The 13,832-nt window shown below is 42.8% G+C and overlaps 1 long non-coding RNA gene across 2 annotated transcripts in view; it reads left to right on the top strand.

Moving 5' to 3' along the window:
• Positions 1 to 13,397, top strand: part of LOC103348037 (uncharacterized) — an 82,407-nt gene extending 69,010 nt beyond the window's left edge. Inside the window, exons 3-5 of one of the 2 annotated variants that reach the window (XR_016236496.1) lie at positions 11,197 to 11,415; positions 11,775 to 12,121; positions 12,529 to 13,397. This is a non-coding gene — a long non-coding RNA (uncharacterized LOC103348037). Of the gene's footprint in view, positions 1 to 11,196; positions 11,416 to 11,774; positions 12,199 to 12,528 lie in introns of those variants that run through there. The other variant, XR_016236497.1, reaches the window with a different exon arrangement.
• Positions 13,398 to 13,832: the final 435 nt, after the last annotated feature.

Genomic DNA, 13,832 nt, shown 5'->3' with positions numbered 1-13,832 from the left:
CAATGGCAAAGGAAGACCTTTCTCCCTGTCTCTCTCTCACTGTCCACTCTGCCTGTAAAAAAATAAAAAAGGCACCAGAGACACGTTTCAGTGAACATGTCTGTTTATGAACAATGAGCCACAAGCTTTTAGAGGGCAGGCAAAGAAGAGAGTAGCTAGTTCAGGGCAACACTAATTCTATAGGACAAAGCTGATACTGGCACCTCTATGCTTCTCCAATCAGCTTGAACATCACCGTAGCCTACATAGCCTTCCAGGTGGTCCTTATGGGTCTGGGCCACACCTGGGAGTTGTTTACCTGATTGACAATTACAAGGCCTTTCAACAGGAAGTGGGGGTGGGGGAAATGTGCCTGGGGCTCCTGCCGCCTGCCAGCAGTCAGGTCAAGTGTGGCTCAGTGTGCTGAACCCCCTACCAGGGTCTCGGGAGGCATGATGTGCTATGACCTTTATCCTCCTGCATGGGGTGGCAGGCAGTCTCCCAGCCAGACACAGGATCACCCACACTCCATTATAGCCCTCTATCACTCAAAACGCTGGGTCCCTGTCAGCCAGTTAAATGTGCTTGGTGCAGCTGTCAGACTTAAGAGGTAAGGTTTGTTGAGAAAGGCTTGATCGATCCCTTTCTGCCAATTGGCCTTGGGAATGTTGGACCTGTACTGACTCAGTTTCCTTTCCTGAAGATTGGCCCAGTGCGTGAAATTGGGAAGAAGTCTGGTAGTAATTGAAAGTTACAGGCCAGGGCAACACTCTGGCTGGCGTTACCTGATGACTGCTAGACTGGACCCAAGACTCTGATAGCCTGCAAGGTTGTTGGACTAAAAACTGCACTGTTCTTCCTGAGGAGATCCGTCTGTTGTGTGAGTCTGGGATAAGATCCAGGAGGAATTGAAGATTTCAGGACGAGGCAACTCTTCACGTTATCTGAGGCCTCCCGAACTGGACCCAGATTCCAGCTGCCCTTCAGGAATCTGTAATCTTTAACCTAAGCCACTGAGACTCCTCCACGTAGCTGCTGCTTGCCCGCTTTGCCTCATGGCCTCTGACTGCCCTTGCTGTAAACTATGATAGAGTAAGGACCAGAGAACAGCTCTGCTTTCCTAGAGAGACTAAAAAGGAGCCCAGTAAAACATACCTCACTGTCTCGGAACTCTGTGGAAGGACAGACAATTCAGTATGTCCAATAAGAGATGCCATCCAGGACTTGGACAAGCACCTTGAGTTGTTACTTCTGCAGAGTGACTTTTCTTACTACTTGGAATTTTGATAGCATCTCCTGTCATTTCTTCCAATGCCTGTCTCAGGAGTTGCTCTCCTGACATTATTCTCTCTAAGACCCAGAGGAGGGCAACCCTATTCCTTTTAATGAATATGTCTTAAATTGGTCAGAGACAGCTTTTTAAAATGCTCCTATGTAGACTCCTGGATTCTCCTTACGGGACCATAGGCATTGATGTCCAGTGGCCGGGAGTATTGGTGTCTGTCTCATCCTTATTGATCCCAGTTTTGACTAGGGAGGCTATGCTTCAGATGCAGGCAGCCAGTCAGTTTTGTTTGAGATTAAGCTCTTGGGAAACCAAGAGAAGGTAAAGGAACATAAACAGGCACATTTGGCTCCATCCCCTGCACAGTCTGGACCTGGGGACACCTTGTTTCAGTATTTCTCATTTTAGGCAGAGGTGGGGACTTAAGGACAAGACAAAGAAATCTTATGGTGTGAACAAACTGGGCATACTGTTTATGAGCCAGTAATTGCCCAACTGGAGGCCTTGCAATGTGCCAAGCCATGCAAAGGTAGAGACTTGTGGGCACACCCTTGGCTCTGCATCCTCCATTTCAAAAACTGACCCATTGTGGGGTCGCCAACCCACTGGGAAGCACTCAAATTATTTGGGACTTATTTGAGCACTTCCCTTGATCCCCAAACCTCAAACTGAGACCTGCTCAAAGGTGTCAGCCTGGTAAGGACAGTCCACATATGTGGGGCCCCTTTCCCCTGTCCCCAATTCCTCTTTAGATCTCTTTAGATCAGTTCAGATATATATATATATAGTTCATATATATATATATACATATATATAGAGAGAGAGAGAGGAAAATTGAGCCTTAGGTGGATTGCCCTCTAAAATGTTGAAATAAATATCTTAACTTTGAGTGACTAAAAGGACACAGGTTAAATAGGTTAATTCTCTGTGTTCATTGGTTGATTTAAACCTCTGACAAATCTAAACTCAGTCTTTGCCCTTGGGACTTCCAATTGGATTTCTGGAACTCTAAAAAGATGAGACTCAATTTAGAAAAAATAATAACTGTTTGAGATGAATTTGTATTTTGCTTATAAAAGGTTCTAAACCTCTCCCCTCTCTTAAATATGGTTACAGGTTGACTTCTGTCTAGATTGGATTGGTTCTGACTTTAAAAGCATCCCATAACTTGGATGATCTCATGTGCTCTTAAATTCTGACTGGGAGAGATTGGATTTTTTTTTTTTTTTTTTTTTTTGACAGGCAGAGTGGACAGTGAGAGAGAAAGACAGAGAGAAAGGTCTTCCTTTGCCATTGGTTCACCCTTCAATGGCTGCCGCGGCCGGCGCGCTGCGGCCGGCACACCGCGCTGATCGATGGCAGGAGCCAGGAGCCAGGTGCTTTTCCTGGTCTCCCATGGGGTGCAGGGCCCAAGCACCTGGGCCATCCTCCACTGTACTCCCTGGCCACAGCAGAGAGCTGGCCTGGAAGAGGGGCAACCGGGACAGAATCCGGCGCCCCAACCGGGACTAGAACCCGGTGTGCCGGCGCCGCTAGGCGGGAGATTGGATTTTAAAGGTGTTGTTACTGTGGTTAAATCTAGACACAACTGGTTGCCTAATTGGATGGATACCATTTCATGGTGATAAAGGGATTAGTTTTGACCAGATATTTTAAGTCCTCTTGGCATCTTTGACAAGCTTTCTGAAAATCAAGTTTCTAAATTCTTCAGAGTTTGATGTTTCCAGTTGGCGCCCTGGAAATGTCAAAGGATATATCTCTCATCTTGCAGAGATACTAACTAATTAGGCTATTTGGATTATATTAAAGGTATTGTCAGGATGTGAAATGAGGCTAAACTGTAAGTTATGATAACATAAGAGTGTTTCTGACATAAGTATCCTGAAGATTATATAAAAATTATGATAAAATGTTGATGATCCTGTTGTTAATTGATGAGCTTTATAATTGCAACCGTGGCTATTTAAAATGTTTTGCCATCCATCACTTTGTACGATTCCCTGAAGACACTTACAATCAGATTTACAAATGTTCTTGGATACAAGTTTTCTGATAGCTTTAAAAGCAATGGACTGGACACTGTTTTAGATAGGAGACATAAAAACTTTGTTGTGGGTGTTAGGAAACTGGCGCAGTTTTATCTATGGCACGATCTACACCCTGATTTACATCCTAGGCTCTGGCTCCCACTGCCATTGCTGGAATCCAGGTGGCCACATGGCCCAACCACTGTTGTGAAGCTCCACCCCCATCCTAATGGGATTCGCTGCTCCTGCTTCCCTGCCCGCCCTCGGGCAAAGTTTTAAAAGGGCCTGTTCCTGAACACATGCTCTCTTGGCTTCTCTCTTCTCTCTTGGTTCCTCTCTCTTGGCTCTTCTCTCCTGCTCTCTTGGCTCCTCTCATCTGCTCTCCTCTCCTCTCCTCTTCTCTCTTCTCTCTGCTCTGTCTTCTCTCCTCACTAGCTCCTCTCTTCTCTCTCTCTCTCTCTTATACTCTGTTTCTCTCTCTTATCCTTCTTCGTCTCTCCCCTCCAGTCTGCTGGGTTTTCCCCAATAAACTCTTTCCCTTACTCCAGTGTTCAGTGTGCTTTGTGACGGCTAACAGTGGGCAATATTCTCCTTTGTACTCTCACTGAGATGATATCACAAGAAGGTAGTAAAGCTCTTCTCAGTGTTCCAGAAGAGAGGGGCTAAAGAGTCCCAAACTCAAAGGCCCAGTTCTGCCAGCCCTCAGCAAAGTAGGTTTGATTTTAGCTGAAGGAACCAGTAGGTAAGAAAGAAATTTGTAGAGAAAGTTAAAAGCATGAGAATGTATCCTTGATAATGGAAGGTTAAGAAAGAGGATTTTGATGGAAAGAACTTTTTGGATACGAAGAGGAATCAAGAGAGTAAGTGTGTAGAAGATTTGTAGAAGTTGAATGCTGTGCAAGATGAGACTGGATGAGATTGGAAGGATGAGGGAAGAAATGTAGAAGCAATCCTTGGAAAAATGGATCCATGGGGCAGGATATACAATAGTCACCACAGAAGGAACCAGTGAGCATTTTCTTGCCCTTGGAACAAGTGTCTAATTGGCAGAGCTGATGAGTGCCCTTGAGCTGAGAACAGACAAGATGGTTACCATCTATACAGACTCTAATTATGCTTATCAAATCTGCCATGCCCATGTGACCATCTGGAAGGAGAGACACTTCCTTACCAGAACTGTGTCCCTATCAGATATCAAGAGATAGGTAAATTGTTATCCTCAGTGTTTCTTGCCTGGGGAGTAGCTGTTACACACTGTGAAGGACATTAAAATGGGACAGATGAAGTAACCAAGGGAAATCAATTGCTGGACCTTGCAGCCAAAGTGGTGGCATTGGGTGCTCCCTTCTCTGGGACAATAGAAGCTCCTTTAATCTGGGAGGTCCCCTTGTGAGGGATGGGGCCCCAATATTTCCCTGATGATTTGAAGTGGGCACTCTCCAAGGAATACACTCTTCGACATTCAGAATACCATGTGGTTTAAGGAGTCTTCCTGATTCTCACAAGTTAATCTGATGTTAAGGCTCAATTCTCAGTCATTTTATGGATAAATGCTTTGCATCAGTGAACAATTTTGGCAAATCCTTTGGTGGCCAGAAAATATTGATGGGCTGAAGAGAGAAACTGCAGCTTCCACAAGACATTTGACTTTAGAAAAGTAAAAGTGATATTGTTTGATGCTGCAAGTTTTTTTTTTTTTTGACAGGCAGAGTTAGTGAGAGAGAGAGAGAGAGAGAAAGGTCTTCCTTCTGTTGGTTCACCCCCCAAAATGGCTGCTGTGACCAGCATGCTGCGCCGATCTGAAGGCAGGAGCCAGGTGCTTCCTCCTGGTCTCCCATGCGGGTGCAGGGCCCAAGCACTTGGGCCACAGCAGAGAGCTGGCCTGGAAGAGGGGCAACCGGGACAGAATCTGGCACCCCAACCGGGACTAGAACTCGGTGTGCTGGCGCCGCAGGCAGGCGCCGCAGGCAGAGGATTAGCCTAGTGAGCCGTGGTGCTGGCCAGCTACAAGTTTGTAACTGGCTCACCTCCTTTACGTGATAACTGACTGCATGTTAAAATACTTCTGGTGGGTTTTCATCATTCTGACTTCATGTTTCCACAGAAACCTCCTGCTTGTGAGCAGCAGGCAAGCTTAACCGAGATACAGAGTGTCTTCAATGCTCTCAGGAGAATCAGCTGCAAAACTCACCCAAAAGCAGCCGCTCCGATTGCAGACCCCTTTGAACAGGAGGAGGTGGGGAAGACAGACAGGGAATGGATGCCTGGGTGAGACAGTTGGCTTGATTGTTGATAGTACACCGGAGTCTGTGCTGGAAGTTCCTTTCTTTAGAACACTGTGTGTTTGTGTGTGTGTGTGTGTGTGGTTCAAGGAGTTGCGAACCCTCCAGCTAGGTATCTAGGACTGGAATGGTGGCTCAAGGTCTCGGGGAATGGGGAGGCCTCCTGCTGTCTTTGCTCCTTGGAGTAGAAGAGCAGAGAAGAAGATGAGCATATGTGAGAGACAAGTTCCCTTGTGGCTGCACACAGAGGAGTTGGAGAGGGAGAGACACTGAGTCACACAACATTTTGTGCTTTCTCCATAGCACTTGCACATTGCTACACAGTGGTATCAGGCCCGGGGGCAGGAATGGAACATACTGGAGGCCAAGAAAGACAAGGCAGTATGCCACCCGGGAGGCAAAGCTTCTTGCTGCTCGTATTAGATGAGCAGGAGTCTGCAGTCCATGGTGGGTTTTGACACACAGTCATGGAGGATGCTGTCAGCACAGCTTCATCTTCTGCCTTATTGTTTGTCTTGCCTCTTAGTCTCCTGTCTTCCTGACCTGACCCTATGGTGCCACTTCCAATCTTCACAGCAGGTGGTCATGTACATGGATAGGGCTGAAGACATTGTCATCCAGGTAAATGAACTCTCTGAATGGTGATATTCAATATAAGACCACCTCCTCACATGCTTACGAGGCTAAGTGGTCCCTCTGCTCTTGCTCTTGGTAGCCCTGGTCTCAGTCCTTTTCTTACAAATTTTCTAATCCAATTCATTTCCTCTCTCTCCAGTCAATCAAACTAAAGATGGTCATGCAGGTGGTGCCTTACATGGAAATCTCCTTATACCAGGGACCCTTGGATAGGCCTCCTGGGGAGGGTCCTGACTGCCACCCCTCAGCAACGCCCCTTCTCAGTATGAAGCAGCCAGAGTGGTTGTTGCCCCTTTCCGTAATGGCAGTTAGGATTACCTCTTCAGAGAGGGCAATGATAGGGACTCCAGGTGGCCCCTAGGATGGTATGAAGAAACATACATGATGTAACCTTCAAGGAGCCCTGAGGGCCTGGGAGAAGAGAGAAACACATACAACATAATCTTCATATGTTGCATCTGTCAAAGGTCCTGCCCACTACAGACCTGTTTGAGAACATCTCTGACTTCCCTGTGTAACATGGGCTTCATTGGATCCTGGTGAAATCAGTCACATTCAGGCTCTGCTGACTCCCCAGTTGGTTCTTGTAGAATACGTAATTGGCATACACTGTAACCAATCAGGTGAACTTCCACATTTAGAAATTCATAAAAATCTGAACCAGGCAGTCTTGAGAAGCAGCTCAGGGCAAACAACTCTTTGCAGGGCAGTAGCCCTTTCCAGGGTGGGAGCCCCTCCTGGCTACTGGAGACCTTTGTCTGCTTTTTTCAACAAACTTCCTTCACGTGGCTAACTCTTCCTTGTCTGTGTGCCTTATTCTTCATGGCTGCGAGACCAAGAACCCAGCAAAGAGAAACACAGAAAACTGCAAACTTTGATGAACCCAGCAGAGAGAAGAAGCTGTGATCCAAAAGGAAATGAGAGGCTACAACAGAGCTGCAATGCACAGAGCTCAGCCTGAGGAACTGCAACACAAAGAGCTGTAATGTCAGACAAAAAGAATCTGCCATATTTCTTGGGGATGAGACACAGGCCCAAACAATTGAAGCCACACACACCTTCTGCCACTACTGCAACACTAACACCGGAACTCCTGCAACATTTTGATGAGCAGAATTTCTAAATTTTTATTTCTAAATTTTTACTTTTTTCTTTAATAGTTTGTGATTTCTATGTCCCTTAAATCTGTGCTTTGACAATAACAAATGCTAATGAGGATGCAGAGCCACAGAAGCGCTCATTAATTGCCAGTGGGAATGCACAATGTTTCAGCCATTTTGATACAGTATAGCAGTTTATTAGAAAACTGAGCATCTCCTATTATATGATCTAGTAATTTTGTTCCTTGGTGTTTATCAAAAAGGAGTTGAAAATTTAGGTCCACACAAAAATATGCACATGGAAATTTGTAACGTTTGTTCTTGATTGTCCAAGCTTGCAATCAAACAAGTCATCCTTCAGTAGATGAATGAATAAACTATCATACATCTAAAAAGAATTGTTGAAATACAATATTACCATATCTAAGAAAGCTGAAATGCATATTACCATATCTAAGAAGCCAAACCATATATATATATATATCCCATATATATTATACATACTACCATATCTAAGAAGCCTACTATATGGCATTTTGGAAAAGGCAAAACTGTAGAAACAGTGAAAAGGTCAGAGGTGGTTGCCAGAGAGAGAGAGTAGAGGGAAAAGAGATATGGGCTCAAAGGACTTTTAGGTTAGTTAAACTATTTTGTAATAACACTATGGTGGTGAATATATTTTTACTACACATTTGTCATAATCCATGGATATACATCAAGAGTGAAACCTAAGGTAAAACAAGGACTTGGGTGATAATGATGAGTTAATGTTGGTTCACTGATAGTCACAGTGATTGGGTGATTGGGATGTTGATAGCAGGGGAGATTGTACATGTGCCAAGCAGGTGGTACACGGGATCTCTGGGTTCTGTCTGCTTCATTTTTCTGTGAACATTAAACTCTAAAAAAGTAAGTATTGAAAAACCTATGCCCATTCTCAAGTCACAAAGGCACTCTTCTCTTCTTCTAAGAGATTTATAATTTTAGATTTAAAAAATATTTATTTATTTGAAAGGCAGTTACAGAGAGGCAGAAGCGGGGAGGGGGGTGTCTTCAATCTGCTGGTTCACTCCCCACATGGCTGCAATGGCTGGAGCTGCGCTGATCTCAAGCCAGAAGCCTAGAGCAGAAGCAGCAGGAGATGGCCCAAGTGCTTAGACCCCTGCACCCATGTGGGAGATCCAGGTGAAGCTCCTGGCTCCTGGATTAGGCCTGACCCAGCCTAAGTCATTTGGAAAGTTGGGAAGTGAACCAGTGGATGAAAGCTCTCTCTTTCTGTAACTCTACCTTTCAAATAAATAAAACATTTTTTTTAAAGGAGATATTCCTTTTCCCAATAAAGAAATTTTTGGCATCTGTTGAAAAATAAATTTAATGTGTATGTATTTTCTTTTTCCGAAGTTCCTGTTCTGTTTAATGGATTTATTTATCATTCAATATTCTCTTGATTATTATAGTTTTAAAGTCAGCTTTGAAATTAGGTAGTGCAGGGGCCTACTCTGTGGCCTGGTGGGTGAAGCTGCCGCCTACAGTGCAGGCATCCCACACAGGCGTCAGTTTGAGTCCCTGCTGCCCTGCTTCCGATCCAGCTCTCTGTGATGGCCTGAGAAAGCAGTAGAAGATGGCCCAAGTCCTTGGGCCCCTGTACCCACATAGGAGACCCAGAATAAACTCTTGGCTCCTATCTTTTGATGGGCCTGGCTCTGGCCATTGCAGCCATTTGGGGAGTAAACCAGGGCATAGAAGACCTCTTTCTCTATGCCTTTGCCTCTCCATAACTCTGCCTTTCAAATACATAAATAAATCTTAAAAAAAAATTAGATAGTGCAAATCCTTCAATTTTGTTTTCTTTTTCTTTTTTAAAAGATTTATTTATGTATTTGAAAGTCAGAGTTACACAGAGAGAAAAGGAGAGGGGAGAGAGAGGGCTTCCATCCGCTGGTTCACTCCCCAATTGGCCGCAGTGGCCAGAGCTGTGCTGATCCAAAACCAGGAGCCAGGAGCTTCTTCTGGGTCTTCCCACATGGCTCCTTGGGCCATCTTCTTCTGTTTTCCCAGGCCATAGCAGAGAGCTGGATCAGAAGTGGAACAGCTGGAACTTGAACCAGTGCCCATCTGGGATGCTGGCACTGCAGGTGGTGGCCTTACCCTCTACGCCACAGAGTCAGCCCCCAGTTTTGTTCTTTTTCAAGATTGTTTGCTTCTGCTAGTAACTTTTAATTTCTGTGCAAGTTTTAGAGTCAATTTGTCTACTTACATAAAAAATTCTTTTGGGATTTTGATAGGGATTGAATTTGTATGTTCAAATTCATCATTCATTCTTGCACCAAATTTGATAATTTATGTTTTTCTAGGTATTTTCATATTAAATTTAGGTTTTCTTTTTTTTTAGATTTAAAAAAAAATTTATTTGACAGGTATTGAATCTTTATTATGAAATTTGTTACCTGCATGTTTTATGTTGGTACTCTTTATTATATTGAGGAAGTTCTATTTCCCCCTAATTTGTTGAGGATTTTATTCTTGAATGTGTTTCAATTTTGTCAAATCTCTTGCTGACTCTATTAAGATGATCATATTGTTTTTTCTTTTATTTTGTGACTCATATTAGTTGATTTTCAAATGTCAAGCCAATCTTGAATTCCTGGGATAATTTATGGTGTATTGTCTCTAATGCTGGGATCAATTTGCTAACATTTTCTTAAGGATTTTTGTTTCTCTATTTAGGAGGGATATTGATCTGCAGTTTCCTTTTGTTGTGATGTCTTTGTCATGAGATCAATTAGGGGAAACTTGGCCAGGCCTGTTGGTTCAGATTTTTCTCTGTGATATTTTATCTTCGGAAATAAGGATTCTCCTTTCTCCCAGTTAGAGGGAGGGCATCTCTCATATGAGGATCTTAGGGTCTGCTTTGTGGGAAGGTCAGAAAATTTTTCCTAGGTTTTATCACCTGCTCCAGAGGAGAAGGACAGGGAGAGGACACAGATACTTCTGCAATGCTATTTCTCAGATTCTTTCAGTCCAAATAGTCGATAAGCCAAGGTTCCATATTTTGGGGTAACATTTTCCTGGACCCCATCACCTGGAATACAATATATTCAATTATGGAACATTTAAAAATACACTGTGGGGTTCAGGTAACATTTTATTTAGGATATTTGCAATTGTGTTTTAAAGTGAAACTGGCCTATTTCCCTTTCTTCTATTGTATTTATCTGATTTTGAGTGAAAGATTACATTAATGCTACAAGATGAAGTGGATATATTTTACTTTTTTCCTATTTTCTGGATCAACTTGTATAAAACAGATTTTATAATACAGTTTGGTAGAATTTATCAAATTCTGGTGCTGAGATTGTTTGGATTCGATTTCTTTTATACTTATTTGTATGTTCAAGCTCATCATTCATTCTTGCACCAAATTTGATAATTTATGTTTCTCTAGGTATTTTCACATTATATTTAGGTTTTCTTTTTTTTGGGATTTTTTAAAAAAAATTTATTTGACAGGTAGAGTTAGACAGTGAGAGAGAGAGACAGAGAGAAAGGTCTTCCTTGGTTCACTCTCCAAATGGCCACATATGAGATGTTGGTGCTGCAGGTGGAGGATTAGCCAAGTGAGCCACCGCGCCGGCCCCTGCATTTAGGTTTTCAACTTTGTTAATATGCAGCTGCTTGTAATCTTCCTTTAACAAAAACCTCTACTAGGTCTTTATGTATTCCATTTCTTTCTGTATTTTATTTCCATTTTCTCTCTTCTTGGTTAGTATTGCCAAAAATCTATTTTATTTATCTCATAATACTAATTCAAGGTTTGTTAATCTTCTTATTGTTTTAACATTTTTTTAATTATCTTTTTTTTCCTCCTTTTTTATTATTTGACACAGACACGGAGAGATCTTCTATGTGCTGGTTCACTCCCCAAATGCCTGCAACAGTTGAAGCTAAATCAGAATGAAGCAAGGAATCTGAACTCAGTCCAGGTCTCACATGTGCATGGCAGGGACTCAGCTCCTTAAGCCATCAGTTGCTGCTTCCCATTGGGCGCATCAGCAGGAAGTAGGAATCAGAAGTGGAGCCAGAACCCGGATCCAGATATATGAGCTGTAGGTGTCCCAAGTGGCATCTTAATTACTGTGCCAAATGTTAACTCCTACCATAAAATTTTGGTGTATAGTTTGGTGTGTAAGTATTTTGTTATTTCTATTTTAGCCAAATGGTAATTTAGCAATATATTAGTTTCTAAAAACATGAGATTTTACTTCTGAAATTGATTTAAAAATTTATTGGATTATGGTCAGAAAGCCAACTCTGTCTTATACTAATTATTTGAATTTATTGTTCTTTTTATGGCCTATTACTGTTCAATTTTAATTGTTAAAATTGTTTATATTCTAAATATACAAGAAGAGAATAGTTACTGTTTATAAATCTAAGTTTCCTTTTTTTTTTTTTTTTTTGACAGGCAGAGTTGGATAGTGAGAGAGAGAGAGACAGAGAGAAAGGTCTTTCTTCCACTGGCTCACCCCTCAAATGGCCGCCACGGCCGGTGTGCTGCACTGATCCGAAGCCAGGAGCTAGGTGCTTCCTTCTGGTCTCCCATGTGGGTGCAGGGCCCAAGGACCTGGGTCATCCTCCACTGCCTTCCCAGGCCACAGCAGAGATCTGGACAGGAAGAGGAGCGACCAGGACAGAACCTTTGCTCCAACCGGCACTAGAACCCGGGAGTGCCGGCACCGCAGGTGGAGGATTAGCCAAGTGAGCCATGGCGCCGGCCCATTTCCTTCATTTTTTTTCAAAGATGATTTTGAGGTAGGGAAGCAGTAGCCCATTCAAATACAATATCTTTTTGTTAACTTTTATTTAATAAATATAAATTTCCAAAGAACAATTTATGGATTACAATGGCTTTTCCCCCCATAACTTCCCTCCCACCCGCACCCCTCCCATCTCCCGCTCCCTTTCCCATTCCATTCACATCAAGATTCATTTTCAATTCTCTTTATATACAGAAAATTAATTTAGTATAAATTAAGTAAAGATTTCAACAGTTTGCACCCACACCAAAACACAAAGTGTAAAATACTGTTTGAGTACTAGTTATAGCATTAATTCACATTGTACAACACATTAAGGACAGAGATCCTACATGAGGAGTTAAGTGTACAGTGACTCCTGTTGTTGAATTAGCAAATTGACACTCTTGTTTATGTTGTCAGTAATCTCCCTAGGCTCTTGTCATGAGTTGCCAAGGCTATGGAAGCATTTTGAGTTCGCCGACTCCGATCTTATTTAAACGAGGTCATAGTCAAAGTGGAACAAAGTGGAAGTTTTCTCCTCCCTTCAGAGAAAGGTACCTCCTTCTTTGATTGCCCATTCTTTCCACTGGGATCTCACTGGCAGAGATCTTTCATTTAGTTTTTTTTTTTTTTTTTTTGCCAACGTGTCTTGGCTTTGCATGCCTAAAATAGTCTCAAGGGCTCTTCAGCCAGAGCCCAGTGCCTTAAGGGCTAATTCTGAGGCCAGAGTGCTGTTTAGGACATCTGCCATTCTATAAGTCTGCTGTGCAAATACAATATCTTGAAACAGGTTCATTAAATTTCCTATTAAATTAGTAAAATGAGATTTTAGACAAGTACAGTGAAATATTCTGTGAAGTCAATATGTATTATGTATATTTAGAGATTTTGGCATTTCATTGAAATAGTAGACTTTGTTTTTTCAATTTTCCTAAGGAGATTGGTCTTCAGAAAGCTTGAAACTAAACAGCTTGTGCAGCTGGCGCTGTGGTGCAGTGGGTTAAACCACAGCCTTCAGTGCCAGCATCCCATATGGGTGCTGGTTCCGTCTTGGCTGCTCCACTTCCAACTCAGCTCCCTGCTAATGCACCTGGTTAAGAGCAGAAGATGGCCCATAAGCTTGGGCCCCTGTACCCACATGGGAGACCCAGAAAAAGCTCTGGGCTTGGGCCTTGGCCTGGCCTAGCCCCAGTTGTTGCAGCTATTTGGGAACAGATAGAAGATCTCTGTCTGTTTTTTCTTCTCTCTCTCTAAATCTGTCTTTCAAAAAAAAAAAAAAAAAAAAAAAGCTTCCTGAGACAACCCAGAAATAAGTCCAAGCGTTAGTTTGTTGGTACTACCTTTTGGGAAGGACTTTATGTCTTTATCTCTGCACTCTGCTTCTCACGTCCCTTGATCAGCCAAGCACATAGAAACCGGGCTGCTCTTATTTTAGCCTGAAGAACTTGTGCAAGTAACAGAAGTAGCAAGCATTTGCTTCTAGGAAGTAGCAGCAGTTCTATGAACTGGGAGACCCTTTGTTCAGCAGAACCTGAGATGAACCTGGGTATGCACATTTGGTAGAGACTAGAGTTCCCTTGAATTGTCTCCACAATTGTGAAAGAAGGCACCAACCTCAGAAGGAAATGTCCCCAGAGGTATTTGGGTGGGCAAGGGACTTTGGGAACATTGAAAAATCATATGGCACATTAAAAAATTATTTTTATTGATGTTAATTTTCATTA

Source organism: Oryctolagus cuniculus, chromosome 6 (genome assembly GCF_051225735.1).
Source record: "Oryctolagus cuniculus isolate XC-2025 breed Fujian yellow rabbit chromosome 6, ASM5122573v1, whole genome shotgun sequence".
Lineage (NCBI taxonomy): Eukaryota > Metazoa > Chordata > Mammalia > Lagomorpha > Leporidae > Oryctolagus > Oryctolagus cuniculus.
This window is presented reverse-complemented; position numbering and strand designations above follow the sequence as displayed.